This window comes from Lissotriton helveticus, chromosome 10, assembly GCF_964261635.1.
Source record: "Lissotriton helveticus chromosome 10, aLisHel1.1, whole genome shotgun sequence".
In the NCBI taxonomy this organism is placed as follows: domain Eukaryota; kingdom Metazoa; phylum Chordata; class Amphibia; order Caudata; family Salamandridae; genus Lissotriton; species Lissotriton helveticus.
Window position 1 is genome coordinate 35,010,139 of NC_136071.1, and position 12,905 is coordinate 35,023,043.

At 44.7% G+C, this 12,905-nt stretch overlaps 1 protein-coding gene across 1 annotated transcript in view; it reads right to left on the bottom strand.

Moving 5' to 3' along the window:
- Positions 1-12,905, bottom strand: part of LOC144785826 (adiponectin receptor protein 2-like) — a 368,390-nt gene that overhangs the window by 251,388 nt on the left and 104,097 nt on the right. The window lies entirely within an intron of this gene.

Here is a 12,905-nt window from a genome sequence, read left to right on the forward strand (position 1 = left end):
CTTTACCCAAAAACTGAAAACTGACCCTGAACCCTAAAAATACCACTTTACCCAAAAACTGAAAACTGACCCTGAACCCTAAAAATACCCCTTTACCCAAAAACTGAAAACTGACCCTGAACCCTAAAAATACCCCTTTACCCAAAAACTGAAAACTGACCCTGAACCCTAAAAATACCCCTTTACACAAAAACCCAAAACTGACCCTGAACCCTAAAAATACCCCTTTACCCAAAAACACAAAACTGACCCTAAACCCTAAAAATACCCCTTTACCCAAAAACCCAAACTTATAATATTTTTGATAAAATTATATACTTACCAATACTTACGTTGTAATGGTATGCGTGGTAAAGGTACTGCGTTGTAAATACATGCGTTGTAATGGTACTTCGTTGTAATGGATCCTGCGTTGTAAAAATTGCGTGGTAAAGGTAGGTCGTGGTAAAAGTTGCGTGGTAAAGGTTGTATACCTTACAATGAGCACGTTGTTAGCACGCAATGCTATTACTACGCAAGTCATTACATTGATTTGCAGTAGACGGTGCGCTAACATTAGGAAGAGTATTACTATTCCTACATCTTCCCTACTGTTGCGTAGGCTTGAGTTGGAATAGTAAATTATATATTTCAAGTGTCAGTTCGCCATCGACTGCGAGTCGATGTAATGACTTGCATAGTTAAGGCATTGCGTGCTAACAACGTGGTCGTTGTAACAACTGCGTTGTAATGCCACGCGATGTAATGACTCGCATAGTAACGAGTCATATTCCTTGCTGACACGCGAGTTGTTTCAGCGGTTTCCCGAAAACAGAGGTAACTCTCTCTACTGCTGCCCGGCTTAGTCCTTGTACCTTAGCTATTAATACTTTATTCTCTATTTAGAGCTGTATCTTAATAGCTACGGAGTAAGACGCACCTGCGTTTTTGTTTTGTCCCGTCTTTTAGATTTGGATCAGATTCAATATGACTATATGTGCATTGCAACATATGATGTTGTGTGGAAAGTTTCAAGAAACTTATGTTCTTGCACTTGACAGCTCTATTTCCTTGCGGCCCCTTAATGTAAGTAGCAGATTCAATCTGCGGCTTTCAGATCTGCTAAACATAGTTCCTAGTGTTAATGTGCATTCATTCACTTTCAGCTCAACAACTGGTTCTGTATCGGATATTTTTAATTTGTCGTTTATCTGGCATTGGAGCCTATGGGCCTAACTTTCATTTGCCCAATGTGTTCTTCACAATGGAAGTAAGGTGAGCCGATGTGCCACGAATTTAACGTATCATGTATAAGTGCATCTAACAGTCACCCATATATTAATTTGTGCCTTTTCCTTTAAAACAACTCACACCACCACCCTTCCTACCACTATAGGCTGGTTACACAGGTTATGGCACGTTCTGGGTATGGAGAAGCTGTCCCTCACGGTGGCAGGGGAGGTGGATAGATTTGAGGACCTATGGCAGCCTTTCCATACTTTACTACAGTCGGAATTCAAAGAAATTACTTGTCCCCGATATCTCAGGCTACTGCGACTGACATCCCCGACTAGCCCGATTACCTAGTTGACATGAAGGGAGAACATGATGGGAGGTGTGGATCCTTCGCAGAGGTGATGGAGGTGTAGGACATTCGCTCAGCACAGGGGGAGGGGGGAGGGGGGTTTTGGGGGAGGGCAGGGAGGGGGGGAGTTGAGAGGGGGTTGTTGGTTCTGGGATTTGTCGTCACGGCACTCAAACCTAGACTGAGGCTCTACGAATGTTCTGATTGTAATGTATGGAATTCTGAAGGCGCTCCTGGAGCAGAGACTTTGCATCACGTTCTTACGACGACTGTATTCATTGTATGTATTGTTTTCCTTGTTCATTAAAATGCAATAAAATGCTTTAAACCTAAAACAACTCACAGGTGGCTCCCCTTGTCTCGATGAAGATCCCATTTTAAGGAATCATTGTTCCTACCTTCCTCATTGGGGTCGAAACGTCGAATATCCCTTACACCAATCTGTACTACAATTCTATCCACATGTAGATAACAGCAAATTCATTTACTGTATCTTTTTACTGTGGTTTTCTTTATTTATTTATAAATAATTAATTGTCGGACAGGTTCTTTCAACTACTGAATGTAAATATTGTAATACTTTTTACCCTCATCCCTAACCTCGCACGAGCACTTTCATGAGCACTGGCTTTTTCTCACTTATTCTTGGAGCACCTATTATCAATATGTTGATTTTGTTGTGACGAACATGATATCAATTTGTGAAATTGGTTTTCAAAAAACTGCTTTGGACAATGTGTTTATTTTGGGTGTTGTAGATTTTATGAGTCTTCTCTTTCCGTTTGGACCAATTCTTTTGTACCGCAGCTGAAAGAACATCTCCGAGGAGGACTGGATGTGTACTCTCTTTGCGCACTTACCTGAGCACACCAGCAGCCTGCCAGAATCTACACTTAAACAGCTAGATCACCACACCCTAGCCCCCATCAAGTACAGTAAAACAGCAAGACCACAACCCCAAGCCATCAGGTACACAGAGTTACTCTGGCTGACGAAGCGCACTGCAAGCAACTTAAGTGCAAGTAGAGAATGAGCTAAGATACAACAAAGTCATCTTCAAATCAGCCATGAGACGCTGCCACTAACACATCTGGTACACCAGGCACACAGTATTCGCAGACCGCAATGACACTGGTACAAAAAGCAGCAAGGAAATCTTCTCCATTGTCACAGAATTGACTACACCTGAAGCCGCCTCCAACAACAAGATCTCTGCTACAAGCTCTCGCAATTCTTCTGCAACAAGCTCACATCCATACACTGCAACTTCAAACCTAAAGTAAACCGTGTCACTGTTGCTAACTTCTACACATCGTGGCCAAAAAAAACCCTGATCACATAGCCTACCATCACCAAGAATGAGATTGCCCCCGCCATGAAGTCCATCTAAGCTGGGGCCCTGTCCGATCCCTACAACCACAACACATTCACCAAAGGTCTCACATCCATTAGCGAAGCCCTTATTCCCATCCTGAATGCATCCACCTTCCTGGTTGCCTGAATATGCACCAAATTCACCCCTCTGCTCAAGAAACCCTCTGTGGACTCTGCCTCACTCTATAAACCAATCTCCCTCCTACCCTATCCTGCTAAGGTCGTAGAGAAACTCATCAACAGAGGCCTCACCAACCACCCTACCCAACACCAGCTCCTCGACGCCATGCAGTCTGGCTTCAGGCCCAACCACAGCACAGAAACAGTGCTCATCACCACCATAGAGACAGTCACAAGGAGGAGATATGGCGGCCTTTATCCTGATGAACCTCTGTGCAGCTTTCGACATGGTCTGACATCCCATCCTCATTAGACACCTGTGCGAAATTGGAATCCAAGGACCCACTCTCCGATGGATCTGCGCCTTCTTGATGGACACAACTTAAACTCCAAACACTGTTTTAATAGCTCACTAAATGAGGAACTTCACCAACTAAAGCTTACAAACAGACTGTGGAGAACCTCATCCTCCATTACAAACGTCAAATAGTTAAGGATGACTAGAAGTTCATATAACAAGCATATCTGTAGTGCTGTCAAAACTGATCACCTCAGGGCACAGCTTGATAAAGCCAAAAACAGACCCAAAAAACTATTTGAAATCATCAAACAACAAGCTAACCACTCAACCAACCAACTCTGCACCCAAGATCTCCTACCACAGTGGGGAGGTCTTCTTAGCACACTTCACTGAAAAGGCAAGAAAAATTGAACTTGAACTGCAACGCACTTCACCAAATCTGCTGCTTCAGACCTCCCTCTCACCATCATCTTGGCCAACGGTAGTGAGAGCACCTACTTCCTACTCCATAGATTAACGTCCAAAAAACAATGCATTATGGAACTCCTTTTTACTTCCAGATGAGGCGGAGCTGCTCAAATCTATGGCTTCTTTAAAACCTTCCAACCACTTCAACGATCTGCTACCCGCCAAGTTTATTAATGAACTCAAACTAGCCATTTTTCCACTCTGGTCCTTGATTATTCATGAATCTCTCGTGTAGGGTAGGATTCCTGATTGCCTCAAGATGGTTCAAGTCACCTTCACTTCAAAAAAGCCAGATGCAAACTTAGCTGATCCTAACAATTTCTGTCCAATTACTAACATCATGACTTTGGCCAAACTGCTCGAGAAATGCGTTCACACACAGCTCTGCAGCCACATTGAGATGTTTCAGCTCCTTGACCTATACCATTAGGTTTAAAAGAGGATCACAGTACTGAAACGGCCCTAACACACATTGTTGATGACGCCTTGAGATTTCTTGACCAGAATGTACCCTGTCTACTGATCCTTTTTTATCTGGCCTCAGCATTTGACAAAGTCAAACATGAAAACCTAATGGTTATTCTTCAAAAAAGGATGGGGCTGTCAGGCCCTGTCTTAAATTGGTTTGCCTCGTTCCTATGAAACATAATGCAAAGAATTAAAGTTAACCACTCCCTTACAACCAGTACCCTGGCTTCGACTGGAGTGCCTCAAGGTTCCACACTCTTTTAAAACTTTTCATGGAACCACTCTCCGAAATTCTGAACCGCTCTAACATTCAATACCATATGTATGGCGATTACACTTAATTGTATTTGAAAATCTCATCTCCAGATGACATAAAAACTCTACACTGTGCGCGGCTAAAAACTCAACAATGGTTAACTCATAATCATCTTTTGCTAAATACTCTCAAGACAGAATTCCTCCTGATTCCCCCTCACAATCATTCTGCATCCACTCAAGACTGGCTCAAACAACACACAGCTCTCAACTGCACCCCTCATGTTGTTGACTCTGCAAGCTCTTAAGGCATAACTCTGGATAAATACCTGAATATGCATGATCACATCAGTGCAACTACAAGGGGAGCCGATCATTAGCTCAACACATTAAGAAAAATCAAGCCATTCTTGCCTTCTCAGGACATTCGGTCTGCAGTCCAATCCCTAGTTATATCACGCTAAAGAGTATGGAATGGCGACCATAGCTGGGTTCCCCAAAGCTAGAATGGCACCTCTAAGAGCCACTCTGAACTTGGCAGCCAAACTGATCACTAGTTTCAGAAAACATGACCACATCACACCAGACCTAGGTTGTTGCTCTTGTTTTCTGTATTTGTGCTTGTTAAGGTCCTTTATGTTGTTGTATTCATGCCATTACCTCCTTTTGCTTCAGCTCCTTTGTTCAGTGCTCTGATACCCGTGTGGGTCATATTTGTACTTTATAAAACTTTTCAAATAAATAAATAACTAAGCTGTCAGCACTGCACCATACTCTTCAGAATCTCACAAATTCATCTCTGGTGTATGTCAAGGTTTGTTTGTCAGCCCAACTCTCTTCCACGCCTACATGACCCCTCTGGCCAATATAATACGCACACATGACATCAACATACTCTCCAAATCTGATATTTGGCTTGCATTTAGTTTTCATTCTTGTTCTCATGTTAACTTTGCCTCATTTTCTAATGGTGCTTTGTACATGTTTTTCTATCGCAAGAATTTCCTTTGCATGCACTTACTCTTGATAGGCTTTGACTTCTTGTAGCCTGCACAATTAGCTCGAGGGTCACACAAATTCAGAACATGAAGCATTGTTTTATTTTTTGTGCCCGCAAAGAGAAATGCTGTTCCGCACCTATAACACAGTGTGATTAGCTCGCTGTTTTATTATTTAAGCCGCATCCATGCTAAAATCAGTGAGAGGTGCACGTCTGCCAAATTAATCAAGGAAGACTGCTGAAAGATGCAGTCAAACATCCCCGACCTTCATCCTGAGATGGAAGATAGTTCTACACTCAGAGGTGCATCCATGGATGTACTAAGCCTGGCTTCCTGACATATACCATCAAGGTATGGGGTTAGGTCATTCCAACAAACCGTGCAGATCCGTTCTCCCAATATGCTCTCTTTAGCATGGAATGTCTAAAGACAGTTGTCCCTAAACAGTTACGAGATTGGAGTAAGCAATAAACATATGCTAAATAGACTATATGTTCTTTGTCCAGCCAGACAGAATTTTAATGATTAAATAAGTGCATAGAAGGAGATTCATGAACAATTTCAAGTGGGACACAACCTGCATCCAACTTACAAACATAGACAGACAACACAAATAGGGGAGGGGTTTTTCAGGCAAGGGGAAAGAGTCTGCATATCATACAATCTAACAGACTTGAATCGCATGAGAGTACCATTGCACAATGTAATCCACAGTGTTTAAATGCATATGGTACACAGAGTGTTGATGACGTTTCAATCCCTAGGGAAAAATCATGGGATCATCTTCAGGACATTAATTATATAAATGCCTGTGTAAGAGCAATTCTAGACATTTGAATTATTCATGTCTGGGTACATTTAAGCAATTTGTTTCACACATGTCCACAGGTAAAGGGGAAATAAGGAGGGAAAATTAGGGAAAAATTAGGAAAGGGCATTAAATACTGTGGACAGCGACAGACCATGGAAGTGATTGATATTAGTGTAGTGACATGAGCTAATTAGTCGGGTGTTTAACCCGTTTCATGCTGCTGCGATTTTGCGGCAGTGCGGCACTTCCGCAAAACGGGCGGGGCCGCGTCGGCCATTGGCCGATGGCAGCCCTGGGGAGGTAGTGCTGCCGTCGGCCAATGGCCGACGGCAGCATGGAAGGGGTTAAGGCTGTGTGCGGGTTGCTGGTTTATAGAAGGCTAATTAATAGATAAAGAAAAGAGGAAAAATAAACAAGTAAAAACCAAGTGATGATCAATTCATGAAATCGGAGGAAAGAAAGAGTTATTTCTGTTGGTAAAGGCTGTGAGGTATAACGCCTGTGAGACTAGAGATTGCGAGCCAGTTGGTGTCGCAAGCTAAGGATCTTTACCAGAATTATAGCAAGTGGTTTACGGAACACGTCGTGGTAGCTGTCCATGTTTAAGAATCATGCGCCAGCAATGAAGAAGTTACGTATGAAACTACTGGGAAAGAGAATGCTAAAATGGGCGGAGGTAGAGGGAGCAATCCTTACCAAGGAATTAGGGTGTGCTCCGATCGGCCGGAAACCGCTGGATATTTAAGGGCGAATCTAAGAGGAAGGGACAGGAGTCAGTTAAATCCTTAGATAGCGCTTATGGCAGGGTGACAGCGGGTACATATATTAAGCTCACCGGGGTTGCCAATGCAAAGCGTGGCAGGTATCGGTGACCGTCACAATTGAGGAGGAGAAGAAAACACAGGACCGGCTGGTCTGTGTTACCACTTTTTCACCTGCGTCCAATGCCTCACGAAAAAGTGTAATGAAACATTGGAAGGTCTTAAATGCAGGCGTACTAAACCCTAAACGCCCAATTGTTGCCTTTAAAAAGGCGAAAAACATTACTGATCACTTGGTACGAGCGGCTCTTCCATCTAATGAACCCAAGGGCATGCTGAATGACCTCTGGGGACTTCCACGTCTTGCTGGCCATGCCAAATGCGGTGAATGTATTGCATGTGACACTACTATTGAAGGCAAAGATTTTGTTTATGATCAAATAAAGTTTGAAAGGAGAAACTTCACAAATTGCAATACTGCCAATGTTGTTTACGCAATTTTTTGCCCTTGCATGAAAATATATGTTGGCCAGACCTCACAGATGGCCAACACCGCAGCAGGATCCGTTGCAAGACCCTGAGCACACCACTGGTGGATCACTTCGTGACATCTGGACACACTGAAATGGATTTTATTTATATATTTTTTTTTTTTTAAACCTTTATTGACATCAAAAGAAAAGACAAGTCGAGGCCTACAACCGAACCGGCCGGCCGCAGTGTGCAAAGCAATCAGAGGTCTCAATGCAAACGATACAGAATCAATCAGCACAAAGCAGAGGCAATATAGTCGTAAAAGGGGAAAAGAAACGTAGGAACCAAAGGACCAAGACGCAGGAGCAAAAAGGGGTTAATTTTATAATATGGGGAAAAGGTGTATGACGGGCATTCTTTCAATATATAGACATCCGACAACCCATAACTAACCTCAGCGTCAATAAGGGGGTAAGGGGCCGCATTGTAGGGGAGACAACAAAATGCACACAAGAAAATCAGGATATCCGAGACATAGTCGGCCCCTGAGCATCATCATCGTCACATGCCCACCACCCAAAACATCACCAAGACAGAACAGAGGGATCGGAAAAACAGCACATAAAAACCAGCCCGTCACAGTAACCTCTAGGGAAAGGGAAGGAAGAGGGAACGGGACGAGGAAAAGAGGGGGAGAAAGGGGGGGGAGGGCGGGGGAAGTGAGGACAAGGTGAAACAATGAAAAAGGGAAAAAGATATAAACACGAAAGGAAGAAGACACATCTACATAGGCCTCCCGTGGCGGGAGAACAGGAGACAACAGGAGCATCAGCACTAAGTGAGGGTACGGCAGTCGAGAAGAAAAGCAGCTTTCTCACAGAAGGAGGATGAACGACGCCACACACACCACTCCAAACAATCCACAGGAGGCCGGGACAGATGCGGCCCCACGAAAAAGGGATACAAAAGGGCCATAGAACCAGAAAACAAACAACAAATAGAACCCAGCCCACCCATCCCACCCTGCACCCCTGCAGAAGGCTATGGCCTACCCTTCCAACAGCGTGCCTGTCGCCCTAAACCAGAACCCGAAATATAGCGAGAAGGAAGAAAGAAAAACGAGACAAAAAAGGAACAGAAGCGGAAAAAGGAAAACAAGAAAACATGAGGGAGGAGCACAAGAACAGTAATCAAAATGGTCGGCTGCTGCCCTCCGCCCAATCAAACAATCACAGCCAGAAGCAGACCAGAACGACACCCCGTTCAGAGCCACAAAACATAGAGAGAAGGGGACCTCCCACCCCTCCACCAGCAGAAACAAGTGCGCCACCAAGTCGTACACCAGGAATCAACCAGGAGACATGCATATCACCCCCAACCCTTTCGAGCCACAAATCCCACCCACCATATGGCAATGTAAAACGAAATACTAAATACAAAACCAATACGCAATCGAGAAAGATGGTGACCAGCATAGCGACTTGGGGGGTAGATCGATCCACAAGGGAGCAGAAGTCCAAAAGGAGAGTCGAGATGTATCAGCAATCGCAGCACGGTTATCAAAAAACAGGAGTTCAGTTTCGCCGCCGGGGCGGACAAGGGGGTCTCAGTAATAGAGAAAGGCAAAATCCTCGGAGCGAGCACAGGAGGTAGTCCACAAATAGTTCCAGGCATCCATGTCGGACGGGGCCGCGGCAGAATGTCCGAGTCCTCGGGGTCAGAACCCCGAAAAACCGAGAGTTCCAAAGTCACCGGGACACAACAAGATCGTCGTTCAGTGGTGGTAACACTCACAGCAAGCGAGGGGGGCGAGGCAATGGAGTCATCGAAACAAGAAGGCGATGAAAAGAAACGGCTGCCCAAAATGGCGGCAGATCGTGGCGGACCCACAGAAACATCCGGGTCCAGGGATATGTGCAGGGATCTCAGGGCTTCCAGGATATCTCTGACCGTAAGCTCACGCTCGCCAGATCCGATCCCTGCACGATTCGGCAACATGCGCCCGCCACCACAGGATGAGTTCCGTTCCAGAAGGTCGGCCGCCATTTCGTGAGATCAGCCCAGTCGCCGCCTACCAAGACCCCCGGAAAGAACAGTTCAGAAATGTAGGACTTTACAAGCTCCGGGGGTCCCAGCAACAGCGGCCCCACTTGCAAACAGGATGTCCGCACAAGACGAGCCTCGGCCAACACCAGCACCGGCGCCCTCAGCAAGCAGAGTCCGGGCGCCGAGGACCAGGGCCGCCGGACAGAGTAACGGCGGGGGGAAGACCCCTTCACCGAGTCAATTCCCGGGGCTTCTCACCCACGCTGGCCGCGCGGCCACCAGGGCAGGCCCGGACCAGGTTCGCCGGGATTATCGCACCACGGTTCCCATCCTTGGTTCACGCTCTCGGCCGGGGTCGAGAGCCGTCGGATCACACCGTCCAGGTTCCGGTCCAGGCTCCACGGCGGCCCCGATCTCGCGGAGGGCACAACTCCGGAACCGCTGCACCCCGAGACCCCGGGGCAAGCTGGTGAGTACAAACAAGTCGTTCTGTTTACAATTCCCCGAAGAGGGGTCGTCCCCGAACAGGATAAGAGACAGGATAGGCAAGCAGGCCGGAGGGCTACAGGAGCCGAGCTAAAAGCCTGAAATGGATTTTAAGTGGACTATCATTACTGCAATCAGACCTCCCCCGAGAGGAGCTGATATTCACCAATTGCTGAATAAGGAAGAACTAAAGTGGATACTAAAAACAAATAGTATCCGCAATGGTTTAAACCGTCTTGAGGACTGGACATCTCTTCTGTAAAAATTTATTTGTCACTGCTTCTGCCCTCCATTCATATACAGAATCTTGTAAATAATTGTCCTTGAAAACGCTGGTTTTTAAACTCTATTATTCTATTGTTTTAACTCTACAAGTCTGTACTTCTCCTAATTCCATGCTTTTATGTGTATTACCACACCGGCCTAAGATGGCCGCCATGTTTCCCTCTTTACTCAATTGGCTTTTCCGGCCGACCACATGACCTTGCTCACGCGACCGCCGCCCCTTCTAATGCAATCCGTATCTCTTCACTTCACTGCGCGTCAAGCCTATTCATTCACCGGAGCCACGCCGTATGGACCCTATCCGAGAACTTACTCGGTAAATGTGTAGTTGTGCTTAACGCGGACGGCAATTTCTGTTAGCTCCTGTAAGGTCCCCTACGCTAATGGCTAATTTTCCTTACAGATCTTCCTCCGTCGTTACGGTCACCGATACCTGCCACGCTTTGCATTGTCAACCCCGGTGAGCTTAATATATGTACCCACTGTCACCCTGCCATAAGCGATATCTAAGGGCCCGATTCACAGAACTAACTTAAGACAAAATCCTAAACTTACTACTTTTGGTATTCACAGAAGTTAAGATTTTGTCTTAAGTTTGTCTTAAGACAGAGTTAAGACAGACTTAAGACAAAATCCTAACTTAAGTCTGTCTTAAGTCTGTCTTAAGACAAACTTAAGACAAAATCCTAACTTCTGTGAATACCAAAAGTGGTAAGTTTAGGATTTTGTCTTAAGTTAGTTCTGTGAATCAGCCCCATTGAATTTAAGTGACTCCTGTCCCTTGTTCTTAGATTCGCCCTTAAATATCCCGCAGTTTCCGACCGATAGGAGCACACCCTAATTCATTGGTAAGGATTGCTCCCTCTACCTCCGCCCATTTTAGCATTCTCCTTCCCAGTAGTTTCATACGTAACTTCTTGATTACAGGACACCCATTGCTGGCGCCTGATTCTTAATCACAGACAGCTACAGCGACGTGTTCTGCAAACCACTTGCTATAATTCTGGTAAAGATCCTTAGCTTGCGACACCAACTGGCTTGCAATCTCTAGTCTCACAGGCGTTATACCTCACGGCCTTTACCAACTGGAATAACTCTGTCTTTCCTCCGATTTCACAAATTGATCGTCACTTGGTTTTTACTTGTTTATTTTCCTCCTTTCTTTATCTATTAATTACCCTTCTATAAGCCAGCAACCCGCACACGGCCTTAAACACCCGACTAATTAGCTCATGTCACTACACTAATATCAATCACTTGCATGGTCTGTCGCTGCCCACAGTACTTAATGCCCTTTCCTCATTTTTCCCCTCATTTTCCCTCCTTATTTCTCCTTTACCTGTAGACATGTGTCAAACAAATTGCTTAAATGTACCAAGACATGAATAAATCAAATGTCTAGAATTGCTCGTACACAGGCATGTAAATAATTAATGTACTGAAGATGATCCCATGATTTTGCCCTAGGGATCAAAACGTCGCCGACACTCTGTATACCATATGCATTTAAACACTGTGGATTACATTGTGCAATGGTACTCTCATGCGATTCAAGTTTGTTAAATTGTATGATATGCAGACTCTTTTCCCTTGCCTGAACCCCGCACCCGTATTCGTGTTGTCAGTCTATGTTTGTAAGTTGGACGCAGGTTGTGTCCCACTTGAAATTGTACATGAATCTCCTTCTATGCACTTATTTAATCATTAAAAATCTGTCCGGCTGGACAAAGAACATATAGTCTATTTAGCATATGTTTATTGCTTGCTTCAATCTCGTAGCTGTCTAGGGACCACTGTCTTTAGAAATTGCTTACACGCCCAAGGTCCCTGACGTACTGCCTTTTGGGTTCCCTTGTTGCTTAAAACACTCTTTAGCATGGAGGCTAACAATAAATAGGAGTAACATTAGCAACGTTATGAACAATTACCATGATTGAATTGTTTGTATTTTTCACTATTCTGATAACGCTCATAACAATTATGTGTCTCATCTTTCTTACAATCACAGTTCATGTTTTATTTGCAAAATTTAGAGCTTTGGAATAAATGTTTGACAATGCAATACTGTATCTTTTCTTTGTGACATTTTGGGCATGGATGAGTAACAAACAATAGGGTTAGATCTGTTTCCACGATTTCCTTGGAAACCTGAGAGTCATGGTCTAGGTCAGTGGTACCCAAACTTTTGACTCCTGAGGACCCCCACTGAATCACAACTGGAAGCCGGGGACCCCCAAGCAATTTGTACAATTTAAATTTCTTTTTAAACACGCTGTTTGAAGCAGAGGCAATTTCAAGAAGGAGACCGCCTGAATTGGGTCTATTGGCATGGACATGTATCCATACAGCAGTGTATTATTTAGTGGTACCCAAGGGCTTGTGGAAAGTGACCAATCAGACAGCAGCACGAAAATCCTGATGCTGGTCGTGGCTGCATCTATTTTTATCTGCCTGCCAAGTAATGGTAACCTATACACAAGTGCCTTTCAAC